At 52.8% G+C, this 20,001-nt stretch overlaps 1 protein-coding gene across 2 annotated transcripts in view; it reads right to left on the reverse strand.

The window, feature by feature from the left end:
- Positions 1-10,633, reverse strand: part of B3GAT1 (beta-1,3-glucuronyltransferase 1) — a 31,821-nt gene extending 21,188 nt beyond the window's left edge. Inside the window, exon 1 of one of the 2 annotated variants that reach the window (XM_021672491.2) lies at positions 10,194-10,633. The gene's annotated coding sequence lies outside the window, so the exon portion shown is untranslated. The remainder of the gene's footprint in view (positions 1-10,193) is intronic. The other variant, XM_021672497.2, reaches the window with a different exon arrangement.
- Positions 10,634-20,001: the final 9,368 nt, after the last annotated feature.

A 20,001-nucleotide genomic window follows, 5' to 3' on the forward strand; every position in this document is an offset into this window, starting at 1 on the left:
CTCAATGTACCCACACTGTGGGACTTCCCACCCTGAGTCCTGCTTTTGGCTTGCTGGTTTTCACATTTGTCCCCTAGCCACGGGTGAGAAGCTCTTCTGGGGCACCTGGCCTTACTCATTTCTGCATTCCCACGTCAGGGCCCAGAGCCCAGCCCAAAGCAGGAGCTGTGCTAATATCCCCGTGACTCAGTTTCCTCACCTTTAACTCTCACAGGGCTACTTTGGGATCAAATGAGGGAATCGGTGGAAAGCATAAGGCCTGACATACAATTGGCACTCTGAATGTTAGATCATATAAAACACAGTGGTAAATACCACCACCACCACCACCACCACCACCACCTTGTTTTAAGATTCAGCTGATAGCTAGCCATGTGCAGAAGAATGAAACTGGACCCCTACCTCTCACCATATATGAAAATTAACTCAAGGTGGCCTAAAGATTTGAATGTTGTAAGATTTCAAACTATCTAAAAATCCCAGAAGAAAACCTAAGAAACACCATTTTGGTCATCAGCCTTGGGAAAATTCTTATGGCTAAGTCCTCAAAAACAACTGCAATAGAAACAAAAATCTACAAGTGGGACCCAATTAAACTAAAGAGCTTCTGCACAGCAAAAGAAACTCTCAACAGAGTAAACAGACAACCTACAGACTTGCATGCAACAAAGGTCTAATATCCAGAACCTAGAAGGAATTTAAACAATTTACATGCAACAAACAAATATATGCATTGAAAAGTGGGCAAAACGCATGAACAGACACTTCTCAAAAGACGACATATAAGTGGCCAATAAATATGGAAAAATGCTCAACATCGCTGATCATTTAGAGAAAAGCAAATCAAAACCTCAGTGAGACACCATCTCACACCAGTCAGAATGGCTATTATTAAAAAGCCAAAAAGCGGCAGATGCCGGCTAGGTTGTGGAGAAAAGGGAACGCTTACACATTGTTCGTGGGAATGTAGGTTAGTTCAGCCACTGTGGAATGCAGTTTGGAGATTTCTCAAGGAACTTAAAACATTCAAGCTAGCAATCCCATTACTGAGTGTCTATCTGAAGGAATATGTGTCATTCTGCCATGGAGACACATACACTCACATGTTTATTGCAGCACTGTTCATTACAGGGAATTGATGGGACCAACCTCGGCGCCTATCAGCAGTAGACTGGATGAAGAAGATGTGGTACACAGACACCATGGAATACTATGTAGCTATAAAGGAGAATGAAATCATGTTTTTTGCAGCAACATGGATGCAGCTACAGGCCATTATCCTAAGTGCAGCAGGAACAGAAAACCAAATACTGCTCACTTATAACTGGGAGCTAAACATTGGGTCCTCTGGACATAGAGATGGGAGCAGTAGACTCTGAGGAGTTTTAGAGGAGAAGGAAGGGAGAGGGGCAAGGGCTGAAAAACTACCTATTGGTTGCTATGCTCAGTCCCTGCGTAAGAGGATCAGTCATGCCCAAATCTCAGCATCACACAATATACCCGGGTAACATACCTGCACATGTACCACTGAATCTAAAATAAATGCCAAAATTATAATAAATAAATAAATAAATAAATAAATAAATAAATAAATAAATAAAATTTGGCTGAATCCAAGTGCCTGGGAGAGGAAGGGCAGAGGAATGAGACACCTTGGCAGGGCAAGGTGGCAGCCTTTCTAGCACATTCTCTCTCCCCAGGATGAGGCGGTGCTGTGACTTGGACCTGCTGGAAACTGGGCATACCAGCATGCAGCGGTGACAAAAGGGGGTGGCCTGTGGAGGGCAGCCTGCCCACTGTGGTGAGGTGGTGCCACTGGAACCTGGCACCGTGGCCCCGGCTCCCTATGTCCCTGCTCAGAGCAGGTGCCCCAGCACGGGCGTGCCAGGTGACAAGGCACTTTCTCATGCATTTTCCTGCTGTAGCCTTGGTGCAGCCACCTGAGATGGGCACCCATCCCATTACCCTGCTTTATCAGCTGGAGAGACTGAGGTTCAGAACTGAAATGCTGAGTGAGAGTCAAGCATTGGGGCTGTCGCAGTGCTGACACCCATGGTGGCTGCTTCCCTCTCACCACCCGGCCCAGGCTGGTGCTGTGTCTCTGCCCAGCTTCCCAGACAGGCACTCAGGAAGGACTGGGGATTTCAGGTAGTCCCCATCCCTCTTCTCTTCTCCTGCCTCTGGAGCTGTCAGAGAATTGACTTGTCAATGGGGGTCTAGGGCCAGTGAGCCCTGAGCACTGTCACTCCCTGCCCCTCTCCCCAGGATGCAGGCTTAGGCTCCTGGAGAAGTTCACTTTCACCACCTCCCACTTCTAGGCTCCCCCACCTCCCTCTGTGACGCCTGCCCTGCCCCTAAGGTCCCTCCCTCCCCTGGGGTGTCAGCTAACCCCACTGCCTGGAGGAGAAACAGTTAACATAAAATATTGAACTGGGCCGAGCACAATGACTCATGCCTGTAATCCCAGCACTTTGGGAGGCCAAGGTGTGAAGATCACTTGAGGTCAGGAGTTCGAGACCAGTCTAGCCAACATGGTGAAAACACATCTCTACTAAAAATACAAAAATTAGCCGGGTGTGGTGGTGGGCATCTGTAATCCCAGCTTCGGGGAGGCTGAGGCAGGAGAATAACTTGATCCTGGGAGGCAGCTTTTGCAATGAACTGAGATGGTGTCACTGCATTCCAGCCTGGGCAATGTGGTTGGGCGGGGGGATCGCCGCCTGAGAACATGTGTGAGCCAGAGTGGGCAGCATGCACCTTCTCTAGCAGAGGAGGTGTATCTGTGATGAACGCAGTGGTCCTCACTCTCCGTGCCCATGATGGCAGAGTATGCTAATACTGGGTTTCCCAGGCCACCTATCACACAGTGAGCAGCAGGAGAGCTACGGATCCACTACCAACATGGAGCCCAGAAGCTGCCAGGCACAGGTTTAAGGCAGGCCTCCACGTACCGGGGGGAAGGGCTCTCCAGGCTCTCCTGGGCTCCTGTCCCCAGGCAGACCCTAGGAGTACCTGGCTGATTTCTTTCCTAGGATCCAGGGAAGGCAGCAGGGATGAGAGCAGGAGGCAGGCATCCTTTCATGCCAGTACATTTGCCTGGGACTTGCTTCCCTCCCTCACCATCCCTCTGTTTGCTGAGCTACTTGGCCCCCAGGACCAGGCGTGGTGCACTCACCCCAGTGGCTTCACACTCGGGGATAGGCACTGCAGGATGCCTGGGTAGCCCTGGATGCAGGAAGGGAGCCCCAGATGCCCGACTGGATACCAGGTAAAATGGGGCGCCTTCCTTCTCCATGCTCCCGTGACACTGACATAGCTTCCCTCTGGGCGGAAGTATTTGCTGGGTGGCCCGTCTGCCCAGACATCTCCTGAGTGGGAAGGGCAAGTGGGGAGAATTGCCATTTATTGAGCTTTTGCTCCATGTCTTAGCACCAAATAACCTGTCAACCAGATGGCTGCATAAAGAAAATAAAGACAAGGTGGCATATACATGCAATGGAATATTAGTCAGCCTTGTAAAGGAAGAACATTCTAACCCATGCTCTGCCTTGGGTGAACCTTGAGGACACTATGCTAAGTGAAATAAGCCAGTCACAAAAGAACAGATGTCATAGGATTCAATTTCTATGAGGTATTTGGAGTAGTCAAATTCACAGAGACAAAAACTGGGATGATGGCTTCCGGGGGCTGGGAGTGGGGAGAACGGGAGTCATTTAATGGGAGTTTCTAATTGCCAAGATTAGAAAGATCTGTTTCGCAACAATGTAAATAACTCAGCACTACTGAACTGTGCACTTGAAAATGGTTAAGATGATAAGTTTTAGGTTATGTTTTTTTTTAAATCACGATGAAAAAGAGCCTGTCATTCATCCAGAGTGTCTGTTTAGATACAGTCAAGGACAGGACACCCCTCGGGGCCTGCACCCTGGGCTTCAGTGAGCTTTCACGGCTGGGTTGGGTGTTTGTGTGTGATCTCAGGCATGCACCTTCTGGGAATCACAGGGTGACAGGCACCAGGCATGCCTGGGGGAGGCCCCCCTCCAGGGCTCCAGGTATGCCACTCGAAGGAGTGTGCCTGCCCCACTGACAGCCTGGGAAGCCGCAGAGACACGGGGCTGGAGCACTTGTTCCGAGAGAGAGATTTATGTGTGGGAGAAGAAGTTAATATCGACAAGTGATGAGTTAGGAGAGTAATACTTCAGCTTCCGTTCAGAAACTCCGACCGTGGAGGAAAATAGCTGGGCCGGAGGCCGTACTTCAGCCCAGGCAGGCTGGCAGACCTGGGCGGGGCCGGTGTTAGTCAGTTGCAGCACAGGTGCGACTGGCCGATTCTTTGGCCTCCCCGGGCTCAGTGTCCTCCCCGTGCCACAAGTGGCCGTTTCTCCCACTCTGTGGTCTGTGGATGAGGGAAGAGGAGGGAGAGAGAAGGGCTGGGGCAGGCAAGCAGGGTTGGGGGGTTGATATATACCTACAGCCTGTCAACACTGCCACAGGGACGGCACTTCCCACAGCCCTGCCTCAGAGGGACCCAGCAATGGCACTTCTTGGGGGTCACGACTTATCTTCAAGGGTGTCAGAGCAGTGGTGATCTCCTCAGGCTTAGGAAGACATCCTCAAGGGGACCCCCAGTTAGCTACGGGGACCCAGAGGGCTTCATGTCGGGAAGGTAGGCACTGGGCAGCCCTGAACCCAGGCCTGAAGCCTCCGAGGGTCTGCTGACATTCACCGCCTGGCGAGATCCTTTGGTCAGGGTGCATGGACACACTCTGGCAGGCTAGCGATTCATGGGTTTCATTAAAGTTTGTCTGTATTTTTAATTTGCTGCCTGTGGCCTGAAGGAGCTGACCTTGCCCAGGGCTCTGTCAGGGATAGTTGCGATTGGTTTTCCTGGGCCAGCTGTCTGAGGGAGAAGAAAGAAGGTGAGGGGCCCTGGGAGTCTCAGTGTTGTGCCTCAGCCCCAGCCCCTACGCATCTGTCTGCCAATAGCACCAACAGCCTGCCAGGGAGGGCACTGGGCACGAAGCCTCTGCCTCCTGTGACATTGCTGTGTGGCCCTATACAGGAGCAGAGCTGCTCCGGGTGCCGGCCCCCTCATCAGTGAAAAGAAGGGAGTAGCTCAGGGTTACAGAATCCTACTTCTGGGATGTCCAGTGCCAGCCTGGCTATCTACGTCCAGCTCCTGCCCCTCAGTCTAGCCCTCTCCTTCCACCCCTGGTGGCTTGGCAGGCAGGCTCCCTCCATCTGGCCTCTGGCTCTGTGAAAGAGATCTTCCCAGGTAAGGAAATGCTCATGCACCCTCTCCTGTCTTGGATGAGGAAACTGAGGCCCCACCAGAGTCTGCGGCACAGTGGGTTGCAGATACAGCTGGGACCAGCACCCGGGGCTCTGAGCAGCACAGTCTGCCGGTCTCCAAGGCCTGCAGGCCCCGCTCCCACCGCTTCCCTGGGCTGAGCCCAGGGCGGCCTCCAGGATATCTTGCCCTCCAGACTAGGGAGGGGGTGAGCCCAGGCAGGGGACCCTCACATCCCTTCCTCCATCCCTGCTCTGTACGGTGCTGGCTGGTGCCAGCTAACCATACCTCCTTTGCTGCCCTTCTTTTGAAAGTATGGGGGCTTAGCAGATGCTTTTTAGTGTTAAAACAGAATTTCAGTTGCACCCACCTCCAAAAAGCATCAGCCCCTCTGTCTGGCTTCGTCCACATAAAGAGAGGATACTTTCCTCATCTCATTCTCGATCCCAGGGATGCATGGTGCAGGAATAATCCCATCCCAGGGGAGGAGGTAGAGGCTCAGGAAGGGTCAGAGAGGTAGCAAGGCCTTGTGTTAATGGGGGGTGGGTGGCCTGGCAGAGCGAGTTCTTCAACAAGCATTTAAATGAATTGTTAAATACATGAATAATAAAAATGGCTTCCTATTTTCAAATAAAAAATAAAAAAGCCCTTGCTATTGCATGCTCTGAGTGATTAGCATGATTAACTGTAATGACTCATTTCCTCCTCAGAAACATCCTATTATTACCCTCATTTTAAAATCGGGAAGTCTGAAGTCCAGAGAGGTTAAGCAACTACTTGAGGCCACACAGCTATCAAGCGGCAGAACTGGGATCTGAGTCCAGCTAGTATGGCCCTGCACTTAGCCAACCTGCCAAATCACCCGTGCAGGCTCAGGTCCACAACACTCTGTCCACTAGAACTTTCCATGCTGTCGGGAACGTTCTGTATCTGTGCCGCCCAAGATGGCAGCCTCTAGCCACATGTGGCAGTTTCGTACTTGAAATGTGGCCGGTGTGACTGAGGAGCTGCTCAGGGTGGGGAGGGAAGCAGCCCCCGACACCCTGTGTCGGCCTCTAATAGTTTCTGGATGACAGCCGAATGAGTAGCCCAGAATCCAAAGACAGACTAATGGCCTCAGAGGCCAGGTTGCTCACCTGTCCTAGACAGAGGAAGCAAGATGGGCAGAGGGGAAGGAGAGAACCCCGGCCCACACAGCCAGCCAGAGGACAGGCAGAGCCAGGCCTCCAACCACAGTACCACTGGCACTCCCCACGCCGCGCCTCCGTGTCTCCACTCCTCATCCCGCTTGCTCTTCTTCTTGTGAGCAGATAGCTGGCTCACATTTCCCATGTATGAGAAGAGAGAGCTCCTGCCACGGCTCTGAAGACTGAGCCATGGAACCCTTGCCCCCCTGGGCAAGGTTAGTCCTCAGATCCAGTCAACTCTTGATCCAGACTTATATTCTCCACTTTTGGGCTTATCAGTGGCAAAGCCTTAATCCCTGCCAGGCACTTGGCACGGAGGCTGCCTCTGCCCCGCTGTCAGCTGGTGTGTGTGCACAGAGTGCAGGCTCATTTTAATATTGGCTGGAGCTAAACCTCATTAGAAAAGTAAATTTGCTGTAGCTGCAAAAAAAAAAAAAAAAAAAAAAAAAAAGAAAGAAAAAAGAAAAAAGAAAAGAAAAGAAGAAAAAACCCACATAACCCTTCCAAAGCTAACCAGCAAACACTAGATTTGGATTTCTGGATAATTTGATGTTTTATGCTTCCAGCACCTGGTGCAGAGCCTCCAGCACAGTAAGTGCTTGGTCAGTGTTGGTGCAAGTGAACTGAATTTTGGGGGACCTCTGACCGCCTTTCAGCATGGATAAGAAGGGCTCACAGATATGAAATTTTTGTAAGTTTCATGATTTTTTTTAGATGACCATGCTGAAAAATTGGAAGGATTCTATTTAACACTAATTAGACATGAAAACATTATTTTGTGTTTGGCAAGGACGAACTCTGAGCTGAGGTATGCTCTGGGGTCTTTGGGTCGGGATAAGGAAGGGTGGGTCCAGCCCAGAGTCTGGAGGTATGATGACCCAAGCGGGTGAGGAGGGAGGCGGGACAGACTGCCCCATTCCAGTGGGATCGGCTCCAGGGTTGGCCTGACACTGCTACTCCAAATTCTAGAGCCAGCCTGATCCCGGAAGAAAGGGGGTGAGAGTGTATAAAATACATAGATTAAATTAAAATACATCTAGTATTTCTTCTAAAAACTGGTGAGATGACAGTTTCCTGATTTATAGATCCTCAGGAAGCTGGGGCTTAGAGAGCTCTTTTTCCAAAGTCTACTCGGCTAGCCACAGATGGAGCTGAGACTGGACCTCATACAGCCTGGCTGAGGGCCTGTCCCCAGTGCACTTCTTCCATGTCCCCTGGCTAGTCTTCAGCAGGGTCTCCAAAGGTCTTTTTGCCTGGAGGCCTGGGGAGGGGGTGCATGCCCTCTCTTCTTCTCCCCGAGTACCAGGTTTCCCCATCCCCACACCCTTTGCCACTGCCCTGCATTCCAGGACCAGGAGGGTTACAGCAGGGGCCAGAAGATGGAGAGGAGCCCTCAGCACTGGGAGATCATCAGGGGCCAAAGTGTGTCCCTGAAAGTCCCTGCAAGCTCTTGGTGCACTTGACCTCATAGCCTGTCCTCTCTCTGCCTTTGGGCTTCTCTCTAAGAGACCCTTACATTCATCAGAGCCATAGGAAAGCACCTTCCTTATAGAATGTCCAACTGCTCTACTGAGGGGCCTCCTGCAGGGGTGGACAATTGCTGAGGTCAATGTGGGGGAATGGGGAGGCCCCCATCCCGCCCCAACTCACCACTCGGCACGCCCTGACTTTTGCCTGTGTACCTCCCTCTGCCGTCCGCCAGTGCACCTCTGTGCCTTTGTCTCGTCTCACTGCCTCCTTCTCTGCCTGTGTCAGGCTTTCTCTCTGATTCCTTCTCCTCCTGGGCCCCTTCCTCTCCTCCCCTCCATTTTCAGAAGAGAGGAGCATCATCCCTCTCTTCCAGACACAATGGAGTCCCCCATGCTCCTGTCCACTCAGCCTTTCAGTCAGCGCATCCTCTTCCACATCTCACTCCCAGCTCCCAGCCTGCCTTATCACCCCGTGCTCCACAACTAGGAAAAGTACATCTGACTTGATCCCCTCACTCCCAAGAAACCACTATGAGAACCTCCAGGTCTCTGCAGAAGCCTGAGCCGGGAAACTGGGCTTGCCCCTGGGCATCCTCCTGTGAAGCTCCTTGGTCTCTGCCACGGATGCCAATCCTGTTGCTGGAGCCGATCTGCTCAGGGATTTACCTGCCCCCTGCTTCTGGTGGAACAGTGAGTACCTGCTCAGCCAGAAACCTAGACATAGATATCAACCCAGCGCCTGGACCTGTGGTGATCCCCAAGCACCTTGGGGTCAGGCACAGAAACAGGAACAGCAAGCTCCTAGCTCCAGTGCTGAATGGGGCACAGATGCATTAATTCTCCCAGTCCCGTTAACCTCAGCAAGTATTTCCGTTTCCATCAAAAGGGGCAGAGGGAAAATGCCACGAGCTCCAGAACCTTTGGCAGTGCTAGGCGTGAACTGGGCAGAGTGAGAAGTCTGTTTGAAGACCCTAGGAAAGGGTATTCACCCTATGGAAGAAAGGGAAGACTTGATGTTTGCTTCAGTAAGGTCACTAATGGTTACCAACTGAGCGGGCTCTGGGAGGAAATGTCTCAATCTCTGTAGTGGCTACCAAGCAGAGGTAAGGAAACATCATCACAGGAGACAAATCCTAGAAAACCCTAGAACAACATGCCCCACAGCCCTAGTAACTTAGGGAGTGGTGCGCCTCCCATTTCTGCAAGAACACATCCAGGCATTGCACAGTGCTAGGCACTAGGACGTCTGCACCCCATCATTTTCAACAGTGCATGCTACACAGCCCGAGCTCTAGGACCCACTGGGCACCGTACCCACACTGGTGCCCATGCACCGGGCTAGCCACTGTCAGTAAAAGGCCCCCTTTACAGTCCCGTACATTAGAAATCTATGGAGTCCTTCAGTTTCAGCTTCTACAAGAATCCATGCAGCTAGGCCTGATTGGGGTAGGAAGGCCACAGGGAGGTTGGCCAAGGCTCCCATGTGTGTGCATGTGGGGGTGGTTCTCGACCTTAGCTGCTTGGTATGGGGCTGTCACCTCCTTTCCCTGGCACTGTCGGACCCGGTGGCTTCCTTCTCTACTTCCTGCCTCAACTCTCAGCTTCCTTTTTCTGGAAGTTGTGTGCTCTGACTCTGTAGGGATTGGGACCTCAGATCTGAGACCAGGCGCAGATGGGAGGGTGGTGAACTGGTCGCGCTTCTTTCCTCCTTGCTACACCGAAGGTCCCAAGGGCCCTTTGACACCCTTGTCATCCCTGGGTTCCTCAGCATGCCCCGCAGAGCTCAGACCCCCTGAAAAGAGTTAACTTGGCAGTGCCTAAGTTAACCAGAGAGGGCTGGTGGGCAGCAGGGGTGGGGAGGTGGGGGGCGACTGACCCCTGACTCCTTATCCGACCACCAGAAACCACCTGCTGAGGGGCCCAGGAACTGACGGCGGAGAGCCCGGGCCAATTGTTAGAAGCTGCTGAGAACCAGCTCTTCCCCTAATCCCGGTCGAGAAGGGCAGGTGGTGCCGGGTTTTGTTTCGTAGCCCCTAGGCAGCAGCGCCTCCCGGCCTCAGCTCGGTTCTCGGCCCCCATTCCAGTTGCCCCTAGCGCGCGCAGCGCACACACACACACACACACACACACGCACACACACACACGCCCCAGCGCGCGCCCGGGAGGACATGGCGTGGGCACCGATGGGGACACAGAAAGGGGCTCTGTGAGCGGCGGGGCGCCCGCGGGGGCGCGCGGAACACTGACCTGCGGCGACGAGTCCGGAGCGTCCCCGGCGCGGTCCATCGCGGGCGGCGGCCCCTACGCCCCGGCCCTGGCGCCCCTAGGCTGCTGCCCTGGGCCGCGCGCGCCTCCCTCCCCGGGAACTCTCGGGCTGCGGGCCCCCGGGGGCCACTTCATAGCCGCGGGGTCCGCGCGCCCGCCCGCCCGCCCGCAGCCCCGCCCGGCCCCGCCGCCCCTGCCCGGCTCGTTCTGGGCTCAGCGAGGCGGCGGCCGAAGGCTGGGAGCGCGCGGGAGGGAGGGCGCGGGCAGGAGGCGGGGGGCGGGGAGCGGGGAGGGCGCCGCGGGGAGCACGCGCGGGGGTGGTGGGGGGAGCGGGGCGAACGAGGCGCGCGGCCGGAGTCGATCCGACCCGGCCGGCGCAGAGTCCCCTCGGTGGCAGCGGATGCGCGGGTGCCGCCGCGGCTGTGCCAGCGCCTCCCGCCCCGCCCCCACCCGCTCTCCGCCCCCGCTCCGCCCCCGCCCCGAGCCCGCGCCAGCGCCGGCGGGACCCGAGCTGCTAATGGTCGGTACCAACCTCGCCAGCCGAGGCGGGGGCGCGAGGAGGGAGGCCGGCGAGGGGACCCCCCTAGGGATTGGTATCACCTCCCCACCGCCCCCCACCTCCCCCGGCACCCTCCCTTGCGGAGGCGACTCCTGCTTCGGGCGCGGGAGCTGGGGTGGCGGGCAGGGGCCGAAAGCACCCCCGGATCTCGGCTCTCGAGAGTTAAAGCTCGGCCCCCGCCTGCACCCCCATTCCACCCCGCCTCCATCCTGGCTGCTCCTGGCGCCCAGCTTGGCAGTCTCTCTCAAAGGGTGATTGTTTCCGGCCGGGCTGCTGAGGGAGGGTGGCGGGGGGACGGTTCTCTGGGACCAAGGGGCCGAGCTGGGGAGCCGGTGGGGTATACGGCTTCCTCCTTGGCTTCAGGCACCCCGGATGGAAGGTGGCTGGTGGGGGCGGGCGGTGCCGTGCCGGGATACGGTGTGCTCGTAAGGGGTGGTCGCGGGGGTCCTCAGGCGGCGGCCGTAGGGCGGCCCCACCTGTGGGCCCTGCTGCCCCGTGGAAGCAGGCTCGCGTCAGCCTCACCCCCAACCTCCCCTTCCGGGCCAGTGCACCGGGCATTCCAGAGAGAGGGCCAGGAGGCCTGCGTGGGCGCAGAGGCGCGGGGAGGCCGGGGGCAGCGGGTTCTCCAGGAATTTCCCGGGCCACCGCTGCGATGTGTTGGTGGGCAGGGGACCGAGGCCAGTGAGTAGGCGCGCGCTTGGACGTTTGTGGGCGCATTGGTAAGGTGGCCTGAAGCCCTCTAAGGAGCTATTTCCAGATACTCCTTCGTCAGCCTGTGGGAGACTTGGAAGCCATCCTTGGACTCATTTTAGAGGTTGGCATCTCCCAGTGCTCCTGGACACCTGGCCACACCCGCTGTATCCTCTTCACAGCCCCAGGAGGAGGCCAACTCCCAGGGCGAGGTTCGCGGCGGGACCAGGGACTGTTGGTACCTTCTCCAGGGTCTCCCTCTTTCCTTGACAGGGAAACCAGTTCCAGCCCCATGGCTAGGCACTGCTTAACCACAGCTGTGCCCCCTTACTTCGGGCCGGGGCTGAGGATCATGGAACTCTTTTCTATCAGCTTTTCTTCCCTGTCAGGACAGGGCCCGGCTCTGCTCTCCCCACTGAGGATGTGCAGGTGGGGTGGGGGCAGAGGCTGCAGAATCAGCCACTTTGGTCAAGACCTTGAGGGGAGGAAGGCACCTCACCTCACCGTGCACATCATCACAGACAGGTGAATGTGTCCTTAATGACTGTCTCTAGGGATAGCTGCCCCTTCTTGTCATGCGCTCGAAACTTCCTCTGAATCTAACCTGAGTACCTCCTGCTGCAGTACAGGAGCATTTCCTCCTTCTCCTAATGAGTGGAATCCCAGCCAGTGCTGCTCAGCCTTCTTCTGCCCCTACTACATCCCTCTCCTTTAGACTCTGCTAAGAGGCTTTTTCTGAGTCGGTGTTCTCCTGGTATTTTCTTTGCCTCCATACTCTGCTTCTCTTTAGACTCCACACCAGCTGAAGGGCAGGTGCAGGAGCAGGATGGTGGGGTGGGGAGTACCAGAGAGCATGGAGGAGTAGCCAGGCCATTCCGGAGGGCACATTGCCTGCCTCCCTCTGCTGAGCCAGACAGCCGCAGCCACACAATCACCAAATGGGAGACAGAAAAGATCATGAAGACTGTCTCGTTTTACCAACATTGAAACAGACCCACCCGGGTGAGCTCGGGAGACCTCGGAAACATGGCAATGGGGAGGCCTGGATTTCAGGCGGGTTCTCAAGGCACTAGCAATAGACCTCCCCCTGGGCCAGTCTTTTCAGTAATAAAACAGGGGGTTAGACTAACTGGGCTCTGGTCCGCCTGGTCCTGCTGGACTGTGGCTTAGAGATGTTGTCTGCAGGGTTTCTCGGCTTTCCCTCAGCATTCTGGCAGGAACAATTGTAATAATAAAGCCTCTTTCTAGGGACCTGTCTTGCATGTTAGTCCCAGGCTGTGTTTACAGAATTTTTAATATTAATTTTTAGAGCCAATTTAAAACAATAATAGAGATTAAAATTAGCATGATAAGGCTCAGTGAAGAGACAACGGCCTGCCATTCATTTTGGTGGGAAGTTTTGGCAACATCCCAAGTGTATGGACACACACACGTGCACTGACGTCTATGTAGGCACAAAACATGCACATAGAGGCAGCTACACATGCAAATGTGTCAACATGAACACACACACACACTAAAGTACCTCATGTGCACATAGAAATGCTTGCATATGGACGCTCCTGCTTGATGCCCTTGACCTCATAGCACTTGCACCCACACAGACACATGCATACGCACACCATCCCCCCAGGTCAGCCACGCTCCCACCCCTGTCTTCCTGCTTGGTCTCTGCAGGGTCTGTGGAAATCCTTCCCTCCCATGTCTGGAGTTGGTGCATCCCCCAAGCTTGGCCCTTGCTCCAAACATCTGGAGCACCTCCATGTCTCCCTGAATGATTGATCTTCCCCTCCCCCTGCCTTCCCTGCCAGTAGTGAGCCCCTCTTCTCAGAGGCCCCCAAAGCCTAGCACCAGCATGTTTAGTATGCAAAGCTCGGGTCTGTCCTCTGGGACAAACCGTTATGTGTTTATTGTGTAGTTAAGCAGGACGGGAGCCCTGCCCCCGCTCTGGTCCTGGCCCAGTTCCCATAATCTGAATCCCAGAAGAGTCCCGTAAAACCATCATTTGCAATGCAAAATCCGCAAAACATCTGGGAGGGTCTGTAGGTTTTCTCCAAATCACCTGTGCCCTAATTTAATATGAATAACAATTAGTTTACTCTTATCAGTTAATTGTTCCCCTCGTGGCTTCTGTCTGCCCTGCCCTCTCTTTCAGCAGGAGCTTTGGTCTGCTGCAGACTCCTAATGATGCTGCCTTTTCAGCCCAGCCATCCTTCTCAACTACCACCCCAGAGAGGCAACGCAGCTATGCTGCTCGCTGCCCTCACCCCCAGGGCCCCGGGCCCTCACCCCGCCTGTCTCAGTCTTAGCTAGTCTAATTGTTGAGGGCCATCCAATCTCCCCTTGCCTTCACCAGCAATCTGTAGCAGTGATTTTGCTGATGTGAGTGAAAAGGTCCCAGTGGGATTCTTCGGTGAGGAATCCCACCCCACATGATGTCGTTGCCCTGGCAAGGATGACAGCACGTGCACACAAGTGTGCACACCCAGGTGCCGCCAGATTGCTGGGGGAGTGAGAGGAGGAAGAGCTGCCCTCTGCCTCCGCAGGCAGGACGAGTTTCCCAGGGACCCAGCCATGCTTTGCGGTGTCTGCCAGGCATGTCTGAAATGTTCCCATGGTGGCTCCTGGCTGGATGTGTGTAGATGTGCTCTTTTGGGTGGTGGAGCTCATGGCCCAGATTGAGAAAGGGGAGGAGACCTTTTAACTCTTCCATTTCATTAGGAGGTTTCTGGTCTGAGCTTTGGATCTTGAACACCCCTGTTTTCTATAAAATGTTGAAAATGGTCATGTGGTCAACAGGTTCCCCCCTGCCCTCCCTTCTTCTCAGAAGCCAGGCCAGCATCTTTCCTGAGCTGGTGCAAGAAGGCTGACTCCTGCTCCGCTCCAGTCTCTACCTCCAGGGCAAGGGTGCAGTTGCATGGCTTTGGAACACTTCAGTCATGTCATTTTGTTTTGCTTTCTTTTTTCTGCGGCTGAGGGAGGCATAAGAGGTGATGGGAGCAGAGCCCTGAGACTTAGGGAAGCATCTCTGAGGCTAAGCTGGGACCGTTCTCTGTCCTCTTGCAGAAGTGAACATAACCCAGATTGCCCATTGATCTCCCCACTACCCCCTAACTACTCTGCAGAGCCCCTGCCTCCCGAGTCCCTGAAGCCTTTCCCAACCTGAGCTCTGTGGCTGGTGCTGTCTCCCGCAGCCCCCCTGACCCTCAGGCACCTCTGGCAATGAAACTGCTCTTCCCCTCAGTTCCATAGCGCTTTATCCAGACACGTCTGGAGGCTCTCACCCATCTGTGCATAATGAATTCAGACTTACCACAGTGGCTTTCCTGTGTTCGACTAATATTTGCTGAGCTCTAGTCATATGGCAGGCACTGTGCTGGGCACCAGAGACACAGCAGTAAATGCTAGCAATTAGGAGCCTTAACTTCAATTAGGCCCTTTGTATGGATGCACCAGGTCAGGTTCCAGATCTTCATGCGCATTAGCTAATTTCATGATAAGGTGTTATTTAAGGGTACTGTTTGTGACGAGGTTCGATTATAGTTTCCATTTATAGGTCAGGAATCTGGGGCATAGTATTTAGGTAATTTAATTAAGGTCACATGCCTAGTAAGTGACATAGCCAGCATTTGAGGCAGGCAGCCTAGTTCCAGGACTCAGGCTCATAATCAGAACACACCTCGGGGATTATATGCTAGTGGTCCATAGATAGACAAGTGCACAGAACGAACAGAGGTGGAGAAGATACAGGAAGGAAAGAAATAGGGTCACGAGCTAGAGAGAGTCCTGGGAGGGCAGGAGCAGGGAGAGGCTCTTTAAGATGGCCATGTTTGAGCTGAAACCTGGGGAATACGGGCCAGGCGAGGACAGCAATAGGTGACCTGAGGGGTCGGCAGGAGGCTCGGTGCACTTGAGGAACAAACACAGCAAGTGAGGCTGGAGAGTGGAGAACAAGGAGATAGCCATGGGGAGTGGCAAGGACACTCTCTGCTTGGAGTCTGAGGATTCGTGTGCATGAGTGACCTCCTGCACTAGTGTCTTCCAGAGAGTAGCTGTTCAATAAATATGATGGATGGAGTCATTTAATTTCCTGCCCAAACTCCCCTCCGTGGCCGGGGTGATGAGCAAACATCCTAGACCTTTGGGTGTTAGTAGAGCTTCTGCATAAGAGACTCCTCACCCTTTCCTTTTGGGATTTGGCAGAAAGAAAGAAGGTGCGAGGGGTCCTGTCGTATGGATGCTTTGCTGCCATTTATTCATTCATCCAAATTCTGAGCACCTCCTCTGGCCAGGAATTTTGATAGATGTGAGAAAGAAAGGAACGAAGGGCTAGCTCCTGCTTTCAGTCCCATGGTTTTCTCCAGCCTGAGGCTTCAGTGTTTCAGTTTTGCTCTCTGCCCTTTTCCTTGCTATCTCCCCTTCCACTATGGATTCTTCTGCAGGGGAGAAGAGGTGGGCAGAGGGCTGAGTCATCGAGGAGCCAGACAGACCTGGGCAGGGGCTACTGCAAATGCCAAAACCTGGGAGAGGTGGAGGGGTCTCTTGTGGGCAGCAGCCTTCAGAACCTTTCTGTGATCACCCACGGGATTGGGGTACAGTGACTTTTTGGATGGAAGAGGAAGAGAAGACCATGACACTTGGTGAATTCAGACTTACAACAGTGGATTTTGTTCAGGCACGTTCTGAAAGAAAGGCTGCATACTGAAAGGTTTGAGAAGCATAATTCAGCATATTGGAAGATCTCACTCTTCCATTTCAAGATGCCTAAAGCCAATGACTTTTGTTTTGTTCCCCTGGAGCCAAGAGGGTGGCAGAATTGGGAAGAAGGACACTCAGAATTACTGGACATTGATGTTTTTTGCCCAAGCTGCATATGGTCTGAACTATGTGTTATTCCAGATAGGAAAAGAGGTAACTCACATCAAATACTTCCTTGCAGACTCACTGATCATGGGAAGCTGGCGAGATGGAAGAATATTTCCCTGCTGACCTTATGAGACTATCAAGAGTCTGGCAGGATTTCTGGGAAGTGAGAAAGAGGAAATATGGACCCACGAATAGAAAGCATGTTGAGTGCTGGGGACAAAGCTACTCCCTCCTTAGATATTGAGAAAACATGATGGAGCTAGGTCACTGGAAATCCTGGGCACTGCTCTCATCAAAACATGAAATGTTTCGTCCTTCACTGAGATCCTGAAGATCGAAGTCCTGGGCCTACTGCCCAGACAGTTAGCTCCCAAGCCTCTATGGCTGCACCCATGCCTGGAGCTGGAAAAACTGCTTTTTATCTGATTACAACTTCCTGGCTGAAAGCACGCAGGGGCCCTGTAGAGAACTGGTGATCTGTTCTCACATAGCCTAGTGATAGATGAAAGGTCTAGGGAATTAGGGAGGGCTTTAATAGGGCCCCCGGGGTTTGAGCACACATCTGACAGTTCTAATTCTCCAGCTATGTTTTCTGCAAACGGATGGTCATTTTGGGCTTTCTGGTCTCTAATCCCTCATTCAGTAAAGCAAACACCCTAAATCCTCAATAATGTAGGTTTTACAGTCTCATATATACATATCCATGTTTCAGCACCGAGGCCAGCTCCACTCATGAGAGGCATATGTTCTTGCATCTGGATGTAAGCAGTATCAGGACTCTGGAAGCCCAACTTGGGTTTGGCAGGAAGGCATTGCATTGTAGAAGCCAGGCAACAACCGCATGGAGTCCTGTTTCAAAGCCTTGTCATTGTGTTTCTTTGAAAGAGGCAAGACCTACTTTAAAGTGACAGCTAGATAAGGCATATGAGTGAAAACAGGGTACTATTTGGGGGAGGATTGGAGAAGGCTAAGAGGACTCATGTTCCCAAGGAGGGTGCTCAGCTGTATCTGGGATGGCAGATCAGTTTTATCCTGGATGCAGATTTCAGTAGACTAGTTGTAGATGGGTGAAGTGTGCTGAGGCTGCATCTGTGGTAAGCAGCACAGAGCACCATGACCAATTAGTGGTGTCTGACTTGAGTGGGTAACAGGCTACACACACACACACACACACACACACACACACACGCACACACACACATTTCTGGTTGCTAGGTGATATTTAAGATCCTTTTAACTTCTAGGATTATATGTCTGTGAAAATCAATAGTTTATATGTTCTCATCTTTCAGCTTCTCTTTTTATTGTTTGCTCATCTAACCACTATTTACTGGGTGCCTGATAGATGCTGGTTACTAGGCAGTACATCTTACTCACCCTCGATGAGCTTACAGTCTAATAGGGAGAAGGAACAATGGAAGAGTTACACTGCAGGGGAATAAAGACGGTGTTCTATGGGACTGATGGCAAGTTCCTGGTGTAGAGAAGGCATGATGGAGTCCTGGTCCCATAGAGTCCTCAAATCAAGATACAGTTGACTCTGTGTGATGGTGACCTAACTGGCAGAACTGAAAGCCGAGTTCCAAGTGTTAGTTCTGGTGTGCAGTGAAGAGGTTCCTGGCTCCGGGCCATCGGTTTTCTGATAAACCTATGCAAGGCTTTGTTAAGTGACATTTGCCTGTTGATGTAGCTGAGACAATTGCACAGTCCTCCCCTAGGGCTGGCCTGGTAGGGCCAGCCACAGATCACCTGTAGAGGTCCACACTTGCTAGGCAGGAAGGCCCAGAGGAGCCTCAGTGTGAAACCACCTTGAGAGCCGCAGTGTTGTTTTGCTAGGGACTGGAATGTCCACATTCTAGACTAAGGATTAGGGGCAGGTTGGGAGTGTCCTAGCAGTGTAAGCACCTGGGAAGATCACTAGAGATCCTTCTGGAAACCCAGTGTGGGTGACTTCTAGGAGTCTCCAGAATGAGCCACTTCTAATGACCTATAAAACCACCATTATTGTTGTAAATCTCAGCAGAGTGATTTGTGATAAACCAGGCTTGAGAAACCTTAAGCAGTGGGAAAGTAGACATTTTAATTTTACAACTGGACACAATGAGGCCCCCGGAGCAAAGAAAGTGGCCAGGCCACATCACAGGGCCTAGCCCTTCAGCCCCCTCCTCCACAGGCCTGGAGAACCAGGACAGGACGGCATCAGGGGGCCTCCCAAGGCTGACACTGAAACCCCTTCCAATCATCCCAGTGGTGAATGGTGAATCTCTCTGCCTCTTTTGAACATCTCACAATTAAACAGGCAGAGGAACGTATTTCATAAAATATGCATACTGTTTGCTTTGTACAAAAGCATTTTAATGTCTCTTAGCTCATAGCCAAGATGAGCAATGGGAAGAACAATCTTTCACTGCACATGAAAATCAGTCACCAGGCAGTGGTGCCTTTGGTGAAGAAATGCCTATCATACCACCATCGTCACCACCACCATCCTCACCACCATCATTCTTACTCTTTATGGTCTGGGCATAGTTTCACTTCAGTTCCTTGGATGTTCAGACTGTGTCTTGTTCATTAGATCAGCCGCTTCGCCTGGCACAATGTCTGCCACATGCCCAATGCAATGAATATCAGCTATTGTAAATGTTTATTAAAAGTCAGACAGGTGCATTATATGCACTCGGTGTGCTCACAGGTGCACTCACATGGGCCCTGTCCTGTGGTCTGACCTGGTAGAGATGTATTGTCCTGCTCTGGTCGAGTTTTCCCCCAGCAGCAGAATCTGGTCATTCTCCTTCCTGCCTCTTTCTCTGGTGCTGGCCTGGGTGCCTCTTCACCATGTAGCTCCTGTGTTAATCAGACCAACCTCACTCCTGTGGATAACAGCTCCTTGTCAGCGTTAGAGCTTGAGGAGCAAAATCTTCATTATTGTATGGAGCTGACATGCAAGAACAATTGCACTAAATTGATTGTATTTTCCAAATCATCGCCCGGCTTCTAATTCTATCTGTGAGATGGACTAATTTGAACGAGAATTAGCTTCTAAATTGAGAATCCAGGCCCTTGACCAGGAAGGGAGAAAGGGCCCTCCTGCAGTCCAAAAGGAATGAGGTTTCCAGGCCTGAAGTAGGTGCAGGAGCCTTTTTCATAAATGGTCTCTGTATGAGAAGTGAATAATGTCGTCTCTGCAGACCCTGTGGCTCTCCTCTGCTGTACTCTGCCCTCCCACCATGACATCCATGCTTGGTGATGCCATCTCCAAACCAGTGAAAATGACCAGTGGGTGTGAGTTCTGGCTCCCCTGCCACCCTGGAGGAAACGGAGGCAATGGCAGAGCCAGAATTTAAAAATCGTATACCCTTAAGTTAGAAGGAAGCCCACAGGCCAAGGCATCCACACTCCTACAGAATACTCTGTTCTCCTCTCCTACATCCTTGAGAAGTGTTTGAACCCAATGGCAGAGGTCCCTACTACCTTCTAGACAACCCATCCCATATTTGGTCTGCTCTCTTCTGTGAAAAGTTATTTCTTTCCTTTAAAACTGAAACCTGCCTCCCTTTGACACGTTGGGTTGTGTCCTCTTGGGTAGTGCCTCGCAAACTGTAAAGCACTTAGGAATCTTCTGATTCTGACTGGAGTCTGAATAAAATGTGGATTCTGATTCTGGAGGCCCTGGAG

Source organism: Aotus nancymaae, unplaced genomic scaffold (genome assembly GCF_030222135.1).
Source record: "Aotus nancymaae isolate 86718 unplaced genomic scaffold, 86718_ANA_hifiasm-v0.15.2.pri h1tg000012l, whole genome shotgun sequence".
Lineage (NCBI taxonomy): Eukaryota > Metazoa > Chordata > Mammalia > Primates > Aotidae > Aotus > Aotus nancymaae.